Source organism: Ruditapes philippinarum, unplaced genomic scaffold (genome assembly GCF_026571515.1).
Source record: "Ruditapes philippinarum isolate M1 unplaced genomic scaffold, ASM2657151v2 ctg7277_1_1_1_1, whole genome shotgun sequence".
Lineage (NCBI taxonomy): Eukaryota > Metazoa > Mollusca > Bivalvia > Venerida > Veneridae > Ruditapes > Ruditapes philippinarum.
Genome location: NW_026855448.1, coordinates 29,863 through 43,694, shown reverse-complemented (window position 1 = coordinate 43,694; position 13,832 = coordinate 29,863). Strand labels below are relative to the sequence as shown.

Below are 13,832 nucleotides of genomic sequence, written 5' to 3'. Positions count from 1 at the left end.
ACGCTCATATTAAATATTTTGTGCTGATATCATTATTTGTTTGAAGTCTGCAGGTATATAACCATTGCCACAGACTTTCATAGCTAATTAGAAATTTGCAGGTATGAACATCTTCTGGTTAATGACCGCAAATGCCCGTTTTGTGATTCTGTAGAAGATGAATATCATACGCTAATTGCAAATAAATTACACTAATAGAGGAGGACATGTGTGCTTATGCAAAAACCATTCTGAGTTAATGAAAACATATTTTAATATGTCAGATTAAGAAAATATGTATTAACTTTGTATTTACAGATTATTCAATGATATTAACCTGCGCCAAAACCTTCATATTTTTTAGGCGAATGTATTATCAGTGTAACTTGATATTAATTTTGTTCTTTTTTCATCCATCTAAGGAGTAGCCGCTAATCAGTTTATTTACGACCTGGTCGGGGTTATATACGATTCTGCAGTTTCATCTCTAATTAAGCATATTAGTGCCCCTTTGTTTAAGTGTCTTACTTCACTTTATTTGAACTTAAATTTATAAAAAAAAATAATCCTGATCCTCAGTTTTACTATGTACAAAATTGCGATGAGATATGTTATAACTATAAAGAACAGATCATAATTATATTTTAATATATATGCATAATTTTAGTCTCTGTGTAATTCTGTATAGATTGGTCACATACGTTTTAAATTTTGTATTAAAATATATGTTGTATTGTCCAACAACATTGACCTGGCACTCTTGCATTTGACCCTGTAGTCGGTATATTCCGTACACGTTACGATCTACTTGTAAATCGATATGAAAGTAAATATCCAATAGTTAAAATGGTGTAAAAGAAATGATAATGTGGTGTTGGTAAGGAATCGAACCAGAGACCTTCAGATCGGTAGACCGACATCTATACCAATACACCATTGCTTACTGACGATTGAAGTTAGCAAATATATTGATATATTCGATAGATACTGGTCAATGTTTTTATTCAAATGACCATTACGAAAGTTAATGAAGTGCCTGGTCAATATTGTTGGACAACACATGGATGAAGCTTTAATATTAAAAACAAATAAGTAGTCCCCACTGTATACTTACTAGAACATAATTGATGAATACATTTTTTGAAATTGTATGTTCTACAAAAGCTTGAATAAACAGCTATTTAAATATTATGATCAAAACGAACCGTAAACCAATTGAGGTGTTTCAACATTGTCAGCCATGTTTGAATTGTAAAAAGTGAAAGAGTGACAATTTTCATTTAAAGACAAAACTCGAAATGTAAAATGATTATCAATTTGCAATTACACTTTCAAGTCTATGTTTTGAGGACTACGATAAATGAAACTTAAGATTATAACAATAAAAAAAATTACCTTAAATGTTCTAATTTCTGAAGACCAAGTAAAATCTCTTATGCACATTTCATGAATGGTAAAATCCAGACTTAATTCTGTTGTAGTGCAACAAACAACAAACAAAATGGCAACCAACAAAATGAACTTGCAAAACTTAAAACTATGTAAAACAGTTTATATAATCTGTAAAAAAAACATGGCCTACGTGTTGTATGTAAGAAACAGAGAAGTACCAGAGAAATAAACATCTCTTATCTATTTGTTATACACATGTACATGATAGACAAACACACTTTACTGTTACCAGATATATAAAAAAATATTTTTTAAATTACTACATTGTATTCACATTATAATGGTAGTTCATGTGGATATAAATTGCGATTGCCTTTTTGCACTATTTTTTACGTACAATAAAAGGGCCGTTGCTTGGAAGGACATGCGATATTCTTTCTTTGGAAGGAATTAAGATTTAGCAAGATTTTTATGATGCAAAACAAAAGCAAACAATTGCACTACAACAGAGATTGAAGCGGAATTTGCCATTCATGAAATGTGTACAAAACCTTGCAACAAATTTTACTTGGTCTTCAGAAATTTAGCATATTCAAGGTAATTGTTTTTATTGTTATACTTTTTAGTTTCATTTATCGTAGTCCGTAAAACATAGACTTGAAAGTGTAATTGCAAATTGTTAATCACTTTACATTGTGAGTGAAAATTGTCACTTTTCACTTTGGAAGTACTTGGTGAAAATCAAGAATGGCTGACATTGTGGAATCACCAGCAGTACCATACTGCTCCCTGGTACATGAAACTTATCATCAAAGTCTTTTTTTCCCCCTCGATTGTATATTTTAAATTGGATTATAAGTATTTGGAAGCTATCAATCTTTCATACGACGGATATGAAAGATATTTCAAGGGGAGGAATCACGCCGTTCGTTACCCAAACAAACAAGATGGCGGATGCAGCCAAAAAGTAGGTTTTTCCCTTTTTTCTCTGAAATTCGTGATGTTCTTGTGTAAAGGTACATATAACAACCTTCTCCACAATTTTCCTGGCACACAGAAATTTATTTCATGAAGTTTCGTCCCGTACTTCTTCTGAAATGCGCGTCACCAGATTCGAAGCGAGAGAATTTTCCACCGGTTTGATCGGGGTAACGTACGGCTTCTTCTCTAAAATTCACTGTTTTGTTTACATATATGTTTATTAACTGAAATCACTGACATTAAAAAGTTGTAATATGTCGGGATCTTAGCATTCATGCCCATTCTGGCTAGAATAACCGCTGAACATATTAAAATCGGGGCATTTTCCGGAAATGATAACGTATGGCGCACAAAATATCAATGATAACGTACGGCGCATTTTTGTCTGCTTAATTGATTTTCTATATAAGAGAAAAGTTATGTTACCAGTTACCAGACATAAGAGGATGTGTAGAACCAAATAAAGAAACTGAATATTATTTAGTGTTTGCATAATATCTGATCGGATAGAAATATCCGATCCAAGGGTTCTTTCGCATTGGGCTGTAACGAGTCTTGCTAACTTAAGCCCTTGTGCAGGTGCCAGTGGGATGGATATTAAAATCCGATAGGTAATCACGAGTGATATGTTTTCTTGCATACCATACTCGAATATAGAGCAACTTTTCCACCTTTGGTGATCTTAAAGTTTCGTCAAAAGTGAAACTTGATCCCAAATTTCAAATATCTATGTATATGTTAGTGCTCATCCGTACTGTTCTATAGAAATTATAGATTTAGCGACAGAAGGATGTTTTAATTTCTGTAGAACAGCTACGGATCAATACTAACATACTAAGCGTCAAACTTTATTACGTCACTATGCTGTTCTATGAATTATTATGAAAATGAGAAATCGACTATGAACGGAACTCGATAAAGTATCGTCTTTTGTTCTTCAATGAAAATTAACGCACAGATTTTCTTTTAATACAGCGCTTTCATTGGGTGAGAAATAAATTTGGACACTACATAAACTTCTATTTTTCATAGGGCTTCATAGAAATGTGTTCGTAAAATAGACAAGTATAGTGACGAAAGAAAGTAAATATTAATGAAGCCAAATAAAGCTTGACACTAAGTATGTTAGTATTCATCAGTAGCTGTTCTACGGAAATAAGAAACATTCTCCGGCCGCTATCGCTCCTGTCAAAGTTTCTAAATTCTGTAGAACAACACAGATGAACACTAACTGATTACTACGCTACTATGATAATATTGTTTACGAAGTATATGTTACTAACATATACTTCGTAAACACTATTATCATAGTAGTCTAGTAATTTTTACAGCTGTTCTTTCATAAAGATAATGACGTCATCTGAGCGCATTCATGAGCGGTCTAGCTTTAATGATTTCAGACGGGTTCTCGGACATGGATAAAACATCCATGGTCGGTAAAATGTTTACCGCAAATTTCAATGACTCTCTTTTATTGCTGATACCTGCAATACTATTTTGTAAGAGATTGATTGTTTTTGTTGGGGCGTTTGCGAGAGAAAAAAACCAAAATATGAAATACCAAAATTTATGTAATTGTTTTGATCAAATCATTTATAATAAAAAACTGTACGGATATGTCGTGCAAATATATCTGACGTCATAGTGGCACAACGTCACGCTAAATAGAAAACGTTTCGTCAAATAAACTGGAAATTTCTTATTTAATAAATTTATTGAACTTTTTCGCAAAACGTTATTTTCTAACTAATTCAATAAATTCAATATAGAACCTATACTCATTCATTATTCTCTTTTTATGAATTTTCTTTTAATGAGCGACCAGGTTGTATAAACACAGGCTCATCTCCTCTGGGTGTAAAGCTAGTCGCAATCACTTTTCGTTTTGTTTATGTTTGACGTGGTTCAAATATTAAGATTTTCTTATCAGTAATTTTGTTAAAGTAATTTTGGAAAAGAAAATATATCAAGTCTTCCGTACCATTTTAACATTTTTGCTCTGGTGAATGCATTTCTTCTTTCTGATAAGGGGATAAGACCATAATTATCGCACAACACTGGCGAAATTTAATGTGAAGACAACAATACACAAATGTTTCCTAAAAGTGGAGGCTTTTCTTTCCATTCTGCATTTTATACAAAAAAATATTCTCAAACTATAAACGTGTGTTTTACTTAGTATATTTTACAACGAATATCTTTTATGCCACCAGCTAGAAAGATATTTGATACCCGATGGTGCAGCATTGTTCAATAATTTATTTCTGAAATGGCAAACTTTTTGTTTCAAATATCTATCATTTCCTACATAAAAATAATTTATTATCAGCTGACTGGACAAATAGAAATCCACCAAGTAGAAAAATGCGCCGTACGTTATCATTGATATTTTATACGCCATACGTTGTCATTTCCGGAAAATGCCCCGATATTAATATTTACACCAGTAAATCTAGCCAAAATGGTCATGAATGATTACTTGACAACATATTACAAATTTTTAAAGTCAGTGGTTTCAGTTAATATACATATATGTAAAGAAACAGCGAATTTGAGTGAAGAAGCCGTACGTTACCACGATCAAACCGGTGGAAAATTCTCTCGCTTCGAATCTGGTGACGCGCATTTCAGAAGAAGTACGGGACGAAACACCATGAAATACATTTCTGTGTGCCAGGAAAATTGTGTAGAAGGTTGTTATATGTACCTTTACATAAGAACATCATGAATTTCAGAGAAAAAAGGGAAAACCTACTTTTTGGCTTCATCCGCCATCTTGTTTGTTTGGGTAACGAACGGCGTGATTCCTCCCCTTGTATTTGTTTACACGAATGAAAGAGAATGATCTCAACTTTACTTTCAAGATATTGAAAACTAGATTATAAAAACATTTAGACTTTGCACACCGATGATATAATTGTTTATATTGTATTGTTTGTCAAATAATACTTTATATGAGTATTTGTAAACTGCCATAATAATTTCAGCTGTTTCTGTCAATGAAGTCGAAAAAAACATCATAAAAGATGCTTCTGACAATTTACTCAACTATTTATTTTGTTTATTAACTCACATGTTCATAGCAAATTATCTTGATGCATCATCCAGGAAGAGCCAATTTTAATTTCTAATCGCAAGCTGTAGGTGTTTTCAAATATATCACTACATATCATTTTTTATATTTCTTTGCCGATTTGTCTTAACGAATGACATATCGTTTTCACAATAATCAAAATAGTCCCATTTGTTTTGTACGAAGCACTGGTAAATGATTCTCTCTTGCAATTTCCGTTGCCTTTACATATTTGATTATGAGTAATGAATCAGTGCCTCTGTCACAATAAAGTCTTTTAAGTTCATATTTCTGTTATATCTATATCTGTACATACAATGAAGTAAATGTTAAACAAAACAAAAAAGGGGTTCAAAGCGATTATTTTTCATAGTCAATAAAACAAATTTAAGAATATGTATAGATTGTATAACACAGAAAAATATACAAATTTATGAAACCAGAAAAAAATGAAAATATGTGATTATAGTAGTTTGATATTTACCGGAAATACGTGCGTGTTACTAATTTTAGCTTTGACCACTGACTATTGGGAATATAGAACTTTTGATAGGAAGAAAATTCTTCAAATGGTTCAGGAGTCAAAATGGACAACTGTGTTTCTCCCTTTTGACACGGATTCTTATTTTCAAATAAATTTGCTACCGAACGTTACTGGTAAATATTCACCAGCACGGTTTAGTCAAGTTAAAACTGAAGCATTTTATCATGCCCCTCTTTTCCTCGTGCGGCGTTATTTTCAACTTCCGGGGAATAACACGAATATGTTAACTTCAAACAATAACGTAGAATTTGAAGAGTACGAGTTGGACATGTTTGAGCAATATGGGAATTTATTTCGCGACTGTGATTCACTTGAAGGTATGTATATAACAAGTATATATCACTGTTTATTCGTTTAGATAAACTCATGCTCGCACACATGGCATTGTTATCAGTATCTTCATTATTTTTTATCTTTCAATTGTGTAGCATCGTCTGTGCAATCATGCATGTATGAAACTAAATTTATCTACATGTATTTATATAATTATATCATACATATGAAATGAAAATAAAATAAGACATATTGGTCATATAAGAAGTATCTTGCACATAATAAATGCGAAACAAACATCTGATATTTACTCATTAATCTTCCTAATTTGTGTAATGATATACCTTGAACAGTCCATATTTTAAGTTTAAGGGGATTTTGATATAAAAATATAAAACATGTGCTTATAGTTGAATTAGAATAACCTAAAATGAAATTTTTATAAATAAAAAAAAAATACCGGTATATTTTCAATTATAAGTGACAAGTGTACTCGTATTTGAAAATGTACTGATTTCAGTGCTTAAACTAAAAAGTAAATATCGCTGAATATAGAAATATCAACATGTTTTTAAAGTTATATTCCTGGTCAAATTCATCAAAACAGATTGTCAAATTAACGCCTTATTGTTATCAAATGCATTATTTAATTAGTATTGACAAAATTTTCCAACTTAGAAACGCTCTCTGTAACATTTCTGACCATTCTAAAAAATGCATTTTCTTATTTGACTGGGTTCAGTCAAATAAGATTTATATTTTGGCGGGAAGCCCTTCGATTATTTCCGTAAAAGTTCGGATCTGAGTCACGTGATATGATTTACCAAACCAAAATAATGGCGGACAATACGAAAGGTGTGTCACGTACACGAGAAATAAATTTTGAGATTGGAAAAGGAAAAAGCGAAAAGTGGAAAGAAACTGTGATTTAATTCAATCAAGGATATACTCCGGTAGTGATTCAAAGCGATGAAAAGTTCTAAAAAGGGTAATTAAAACCAAAAGCGACCGTGAAGTTGATATCTGATTGACAGGTGAGGTGATCATCGTTTTTGTTTGCATTTAATTTTTTCTTGGTATAGAAAAGTTTCACCTACGAATATATAAACACAGATATTGTGTTATAGTTTTTTAATTTTAGGATGGTTTTGACTTATGATAAAGAAATTATTTAAGCTTGCAGATCCACGTCTGTGTATCAAGTTTTCGTTCACTGTAATTTTCGTACCAATAAATTGTTAACAGGTTAAATAAAAGATCGGCTGAGCCTATATCTGATTGACAGGTGAGGTGATCATCGTTTTTGTTTGCATTTAATTTTTTCTTGGTATAGAAAAGTTTCACCTACGAATATATAAACACAGATATTGTGTTATAGTTTTTTAATTTTAGGATGGTTTTGACTTATGATAAAGAAATTATTTAAGCTTGCAGATCCACGTCTGTGTATCAAGTTTTCGTTCACTGTAATTTTCGTACCAATAAATTGTTAACAGGTTAAATAAAAGATCGGCTGAGCCTAATCCTTTACAATTTTATGGCGTATGTTCATTGTAACCATTGTAATATCGTTTAAGATGGCCAATCACTATCTTTTAAGAATCATTCAAGACACAACAAAATTATATTTTGAATAACTTTTATTTTCCAATCACATTATTGTTTTTTACTGTAAGCTGTACTGTATAGTAACTACAATGCTGTGAAATAGATTAGCCACATGTGTCTCAAAAAGGGTTAGAACTATTGACTAGCAGAACAGGCATTTCTTCAAAGCATGTTCAACTATCAAGAGTAGTCCTATAAATGTGACGTCCTTTGATTTTGAGATATTTTTGCTTTTGGGCCACCTTGACCGACAATTAAACAATAACAAGCCCGTAAGTCTGATATATTGATATATCCAGGGTTGTCTAATCTTCAAAGAAATAAAGTAGAAAAAATAAAATGTTGTCTGGAAAATCGCACAAAAATCAATATTTTTGTCTCATTTGAAATCATTTTTGCAGTAAAATTTCAGCATTTCACAATTTGAAAAATAATCATGGACAATAACCATAATTGTGCTGGAAAGGTTAGATAATTCTTATTGACAACCCTTCTTCCTTATAAGCAGTGCAGCAATTCATGTATTGTAATTGGTTTGAATAGTCAAGATTTTAGGCCATGGTACTAGTATGCTATATTTTCAATTACAGAAATAAATAGAGGATATTTGTTTAGTTCAGTGTAAGATCGGAATATATTTCACCGAGTGAGCACCAAAAGGTATATTTCACGAGTGGCGCAGCCACGAGTGAAATATGGACTTTTGGTGTTCACAAGGTGAAATATATTTCAATCTTACACTAAACTAAACAAATTTTCTTTTTATTACATGCAAAGAAACGTTTTAAAAAGACATTAAACCTAATACTGAATGAAATGCGCGGCAAATAATAATACAACGTGACGTCATTTACGACGTCACGTCATTAAGTTGGTACCCAGTACTGTACACGCTGACATTTCACTGAAACAACGTAAGGGGCTTAAATTCAAAACAGTGAAATTATCAAAGTGGTAATTTCACTGTTTCAAACAGTGAAATTACCAGTTTTATATCACTGATATATTTCTATAAACCACCGAAAAGCATGTAATAAATCAATTTCATCGTCATCATGTGTTGCAATACCACTACCAGGGACATCAAAGATGACCTGGACTTCAGTGCATATGCAGAGGAGAGTAAGTACACCATTTTTGTTGAAAGTGACAGGTTATAATAATACCTTTCAAAATTGCTATATAACTATATACTTGCATAACTAATTTACTTATATAATTCATATAAAAACTGATTAATCTTAAATACTGCTGAATTCATGTTTTTTTTTATTAGTTTATTGAACCAATTAATGGATATATACATGTCAACATGTGATCCATATATATCATGATCAGATATTCATATGATTTAAATATTAAACAATAATGACATTTTTTAAGTGGCATATAATACTGTATTAGAAGAAGAAAAAAAACATGCATTACATGGTTAATTTTGGTCCAATTGAAAGTTTTTGGTGTCATCTTAAATGATGAGTTTGATATTTTTATGACTCCATAATATTATTATAGGTAATTGTTCACTGAGGTGAAAAAATAATAGAGTGTCATTATAGGTCTTAAATCCACTTGTGAAAAAATATATATGAGCCGCGTCATGACAAAACCAACATAATGGTTTTGCGACCAGCATGGATCCAGACCAGCCTGCGCATCCGCACAGTCTGATCAGGATCCATGTTGTTCGCTTACAAACCCTATAACAAGTAGCATGGATCCTGATCAGACTGCGCGGATGCGCAGGCTGGTCTGGATCCATGCTGGTCGCAAACGCACTATGTTGGTTTTGTCGTGACGCGGCTCATATATGGTTTTTGGAAAGGATTCAGTTATGTAGTCAATTCTCAGACCATACAACAAAATAGTTACAGATTCCTCAAAAGTGGAGTATACTTTCTTAGTTACAATCAAACATCATGAATTACTAATTTCTAGCTTTTTTTTTTTCAAAGCTATTACATTCTATGTCAGATTGCTATGTTGGCATACAATTGCATTATTTAAATATTTTGAAATGTATCAACATGAAACTTGAAAGACTTGCTTATCATGACAAAGTGTAATTGTTAAACAGGGGAGCATACATGTTCTTATGAAAGCAGTCATTGAATTTAGCACTGGCAGATTCATATCCTATAGTAAATGTTGGTGAAGACTGAATATATACAATTCTTATGTAGAATATTTTTTGCTAAAATGAAAAGGAATTCCACAATTGATTTTTTTTCTTCTAAATCTTAAGCAAGTTATGGTTTAATCTTCAGGTAGCACTAAAGAAAGCCAATAAAATCCTTTTGGAGTTGAATTGAGACACAACCATTCATTTCTGGTTTAGTTATAAAACTGCTACAGACTATAAACTTTTCATGGTAAGTAAACAATTATTATGTATTTGATTTTGTTTGAATGTTTGATATTTTTATATGATTATTCTGTTGCTCAAGAAATATTCAGATAAAATTCTAGATAGCAATACATAATTGTCATTTGTTGCAAGAAAATTAATGCATGCAAGATGTTTTGATGCATAATGTGGAATACTTCATAGGTTTATGGTAAGCATTTTATATGTAAAATAAATGTGAAATGCTTAGTAATGTTTCATAAAACTTGTTGAAGGCTGACTTCTTTGCCATTTTTTAATGCATGCTTATTTGTCTTGATATTTTATTTCAGGGAATAATATATTTAAGTGTCTGCATCAATCTTATAGTTATTGAGCATGAATGGATTCTGTTTTCAGATGATGGAATACACCAATGCCTAGTACAATCATGGCCCATTAGAAACCAGAACAAACCTTGGCTGCAAAGGAAATAAGATGCACATAGTCTGAAAGATCTGGCTGGCGTTCTGAATAAGATGACATAATATCTCAACTGCAGGTATGTTCTCATCAGGTACAATAAAATAAATTTATATTGACAGGGTTCCCCCTGGAGCAATTTTAGTTTGCACCACCAGATTGGCCAATCAAAAAAGTTGAAGCCAATGGCTCCAATGTTGGAACCATTAATTCTGCAAAGGAGATATGTCTATCTTTGTTAAGATATGCTAGCAGTTTGGAGTGAAATTTTTAAAAGGATTTATTTTCCTAACTCGAAAGGAGTATATGTCCTGATTAATACAAAGCTCATATGTCTATTGATTATAGAATGTTCAATGTTTACAGCACCTTTATATGTTAACGCAAATGGACCTACAACCATTATGTATAAATTAATTGGCACCTTTATTGCACTTATCAATTGAAGGATAGAGCTGTGTAAAATCTTTTCAAAGATAATTATTTACATACAGAGATTATATCTAGCATATGAATATGTTAATGTTAAAGGATTTTTCCTTACTAAAATCATTTAAATGAAAATATCTTTCCATTATTTGTATTCATTTTTAGAAGTACAGATGGCATGTAGGGGTTTCAACAGCACATCTTGATGTATTGTACCAAAAGATTTGCTTACACACCACCTGTTTATAGGATGCACAATCTTCTTGCAGCCATAGATTATAATATACATGCAAATAGACCATACATCACCAACAAGGGGGATCTGTTAGGTATGCTACTTACAAAACTCCAACATGTAATGTTTCACAATTTTACAGAATGAAAGAAAACAGTGTCCAGTTTGTGTTAATAAAGTGAATTGTTTGGAACTATAATAATGTTCAACATAGATGTAGTTGTACTCTGTACTGAGTCTAATATGGATGTAGCATGTTTCTTTGTTTATTTCAATAGAAAGATGTCAGTTCTTCAAACATATAAAGAGGCAAAACCTAAATAAAATGTTGTGCTTTATCTTCTTTGGGCATATAGATTCTCAACATTTTTTTTTTCATTTTTGCATATGAATATAAATGCTGCATATCTTAGTATTAAATGTTCCTGCCTCTATGAATTATAAGATATTTTTATTATAAGTGTGATCACTATGCATTTATATTGCCTATATAATATTAATTTCAATCAAAAGAGATTTTGCAGTCTCTGACCTGACCTGACTAATAAATTTTTGAGGACATTAATTACATGTAATGCATTTTGAGAATTGTATACACTTATGATTTTTGTTATAACAGGCTTGTTAATTTCTCATTTCAGACTTCAGCGAGTCTGGAGGAATTAAAGAAGAAGAAAAAAAGTATCATTATACCATTTTTCATGATGCTATAACTCTGAGAAATTAGTGACATGGAGGGGATATATAAAATAGAAAGTTAGAGGAAGATGACCCCCACATACTTTCAAAATATTTGGCCCAAGTTAGCCCGAAGCCTACCCGAGCCATTCATGAGGAACATAAATCAAGATATGATTGACTTTTTATGGAAAAGAATGATAAATAGTGTGTTACACTGATTGCCCAACTATTCAAAACATATTTAAGCTGACATTGAACACCTGGTATTCATGATAGTTTTATGAAATATCTTTTTTAGATATGGCACTGTATCTATCTTTTGTCATGACTCAAGGTCTGTTTTTAATATTTTGTCAGAAAAATGACTACTTTTTATACAAGTGCAAAATATTATCCAATCTATTAAACTATAAGTGCTGCTATGAGCTTTAATGTAGTAACGAAGTTAAAAGTATTATTCAATTATATCTTTTGATATACATGTACTATGTAATTCACTTTAGCTCAGCTTTTCTTTTTTTTTTGAAAAAAGAAATAGAGGTTGCTGCCGTTGCCTTCTGCAAACTTGAACCTTGTTCATAACTTTAAAGTTCTTGGTGTATTGTCTAACCTTGGCCTTCATTCATAATTGACCTTGACCTTCAAGGTTAAATGTCTAAATTTTGGCTTTGCTTGTTATTTGCTATTAGTGGCTTAAACTTTATTGCCCTTTGTTAATTTTCATATTTCATTTTTGTCTTGGCCATTTCTCCTAAACTATATTGTTCACAAGGCAACACATCCGACTCGCGGAGATCTAGTTGTTATTAGTCCATGAATTGTTTGTAGTCCAATCTAGTTTATTAAGCCAATGACATAGGGGCATTTTATATATAATCCTTGTTCAATCAAACAAGGCAAGCCTTAAAATTATCTTTGTATTTACTCCCTCATCCCATTCCAGTTCAGATAGGTTAGGTGGGCTGATAAAATATTTATTTTTGTGCCCCCACTTTAGTGACGGGCATTTAGATTTACCCTTGTCCGTCCGTCCGTATTTCACCTAGAGTCATGAAACTTTACTGTAATGTTGATCAGCAAGTGTAATTGTTCACCTTGGTATTTTCATCTGGATATTTTTAGTATTTTCAGAGTTACTGTCATTGAATTTTTGCAATTTTCAACTTGTGTCGCATGTTACTCAAGAAGTATTTGACCTAGAGCAATGAAACTTTACAGGAATGTTGAACATTATGTGTAGTTGTGCACCTGGGTATTTTCGTCTGGATTTAGTATTTTGAGACTTATGGCCCTTGACTTAGTAAAATTTTGCAATTTTCAACTTGTGTCGCATGTAACTAAAAAAGTATTTGACTTAGAGTAATGAAACTTTACAAGAATGTTGATCAGCATGTGAAGTTGCGCATCTGGGTATTTTCGTCTGGAATTATTTAGGATTTTTAGAGTTATTGCCCTTGACTTGGTAAAATTTTGCAGTTTTCAACTTGTGTCACATGTAACTCAAAAAGGATTTGACATTGAGTCATTAAACCTTACGGGAAGGTTGCTCAGCATATTTAGTTTTGCACCTGGGGTTTGGCTTGTGGATTTATCCAGTATTTGTAGAGTTATTTTCCTTGACTTAGTAAAAAACGTTTCATTATGTTGTTATTTGTTCCTTGAGTGCTTAAGTGAGAATCAACAAACCGGAATAATGATAAACATCACTGAGAAGCTATGAACCTGGGACTTTCATGTTGATTTTTTTCAGTTTTGTTAGAGTTATTGCCCTTGACTAACAGTAGTATAAATTTACAATTTTCAACTTGTTCATGCATAGCTCAAAAAG

General features: G+C 31.8%; 1 long non-coding RNA gene across 1 annotated transcript; it reads left to right on the top strand.

Moving 5' to 3' along the window:
* The first annotated feature begins 8,855 nt into the window (after positions 1-8,855).
* Positions 8,856-13,614, top strand: LOC132743373 (uncharacterized). The gene is made up of 5 exons (XR_009627567.1): positions 8,856-8,972; positions 10,118-10,222; positions 10,597-10,738; positions 11,254-11,417; positions 11,965-13,614. It is a non-coding gene; the product is annotated as an uncharacterized LOC132743373 (long non-coding RNA).
* The last annotated feature ends 218 nt before the right edge of the window (positions 13,615-13,832 follow it).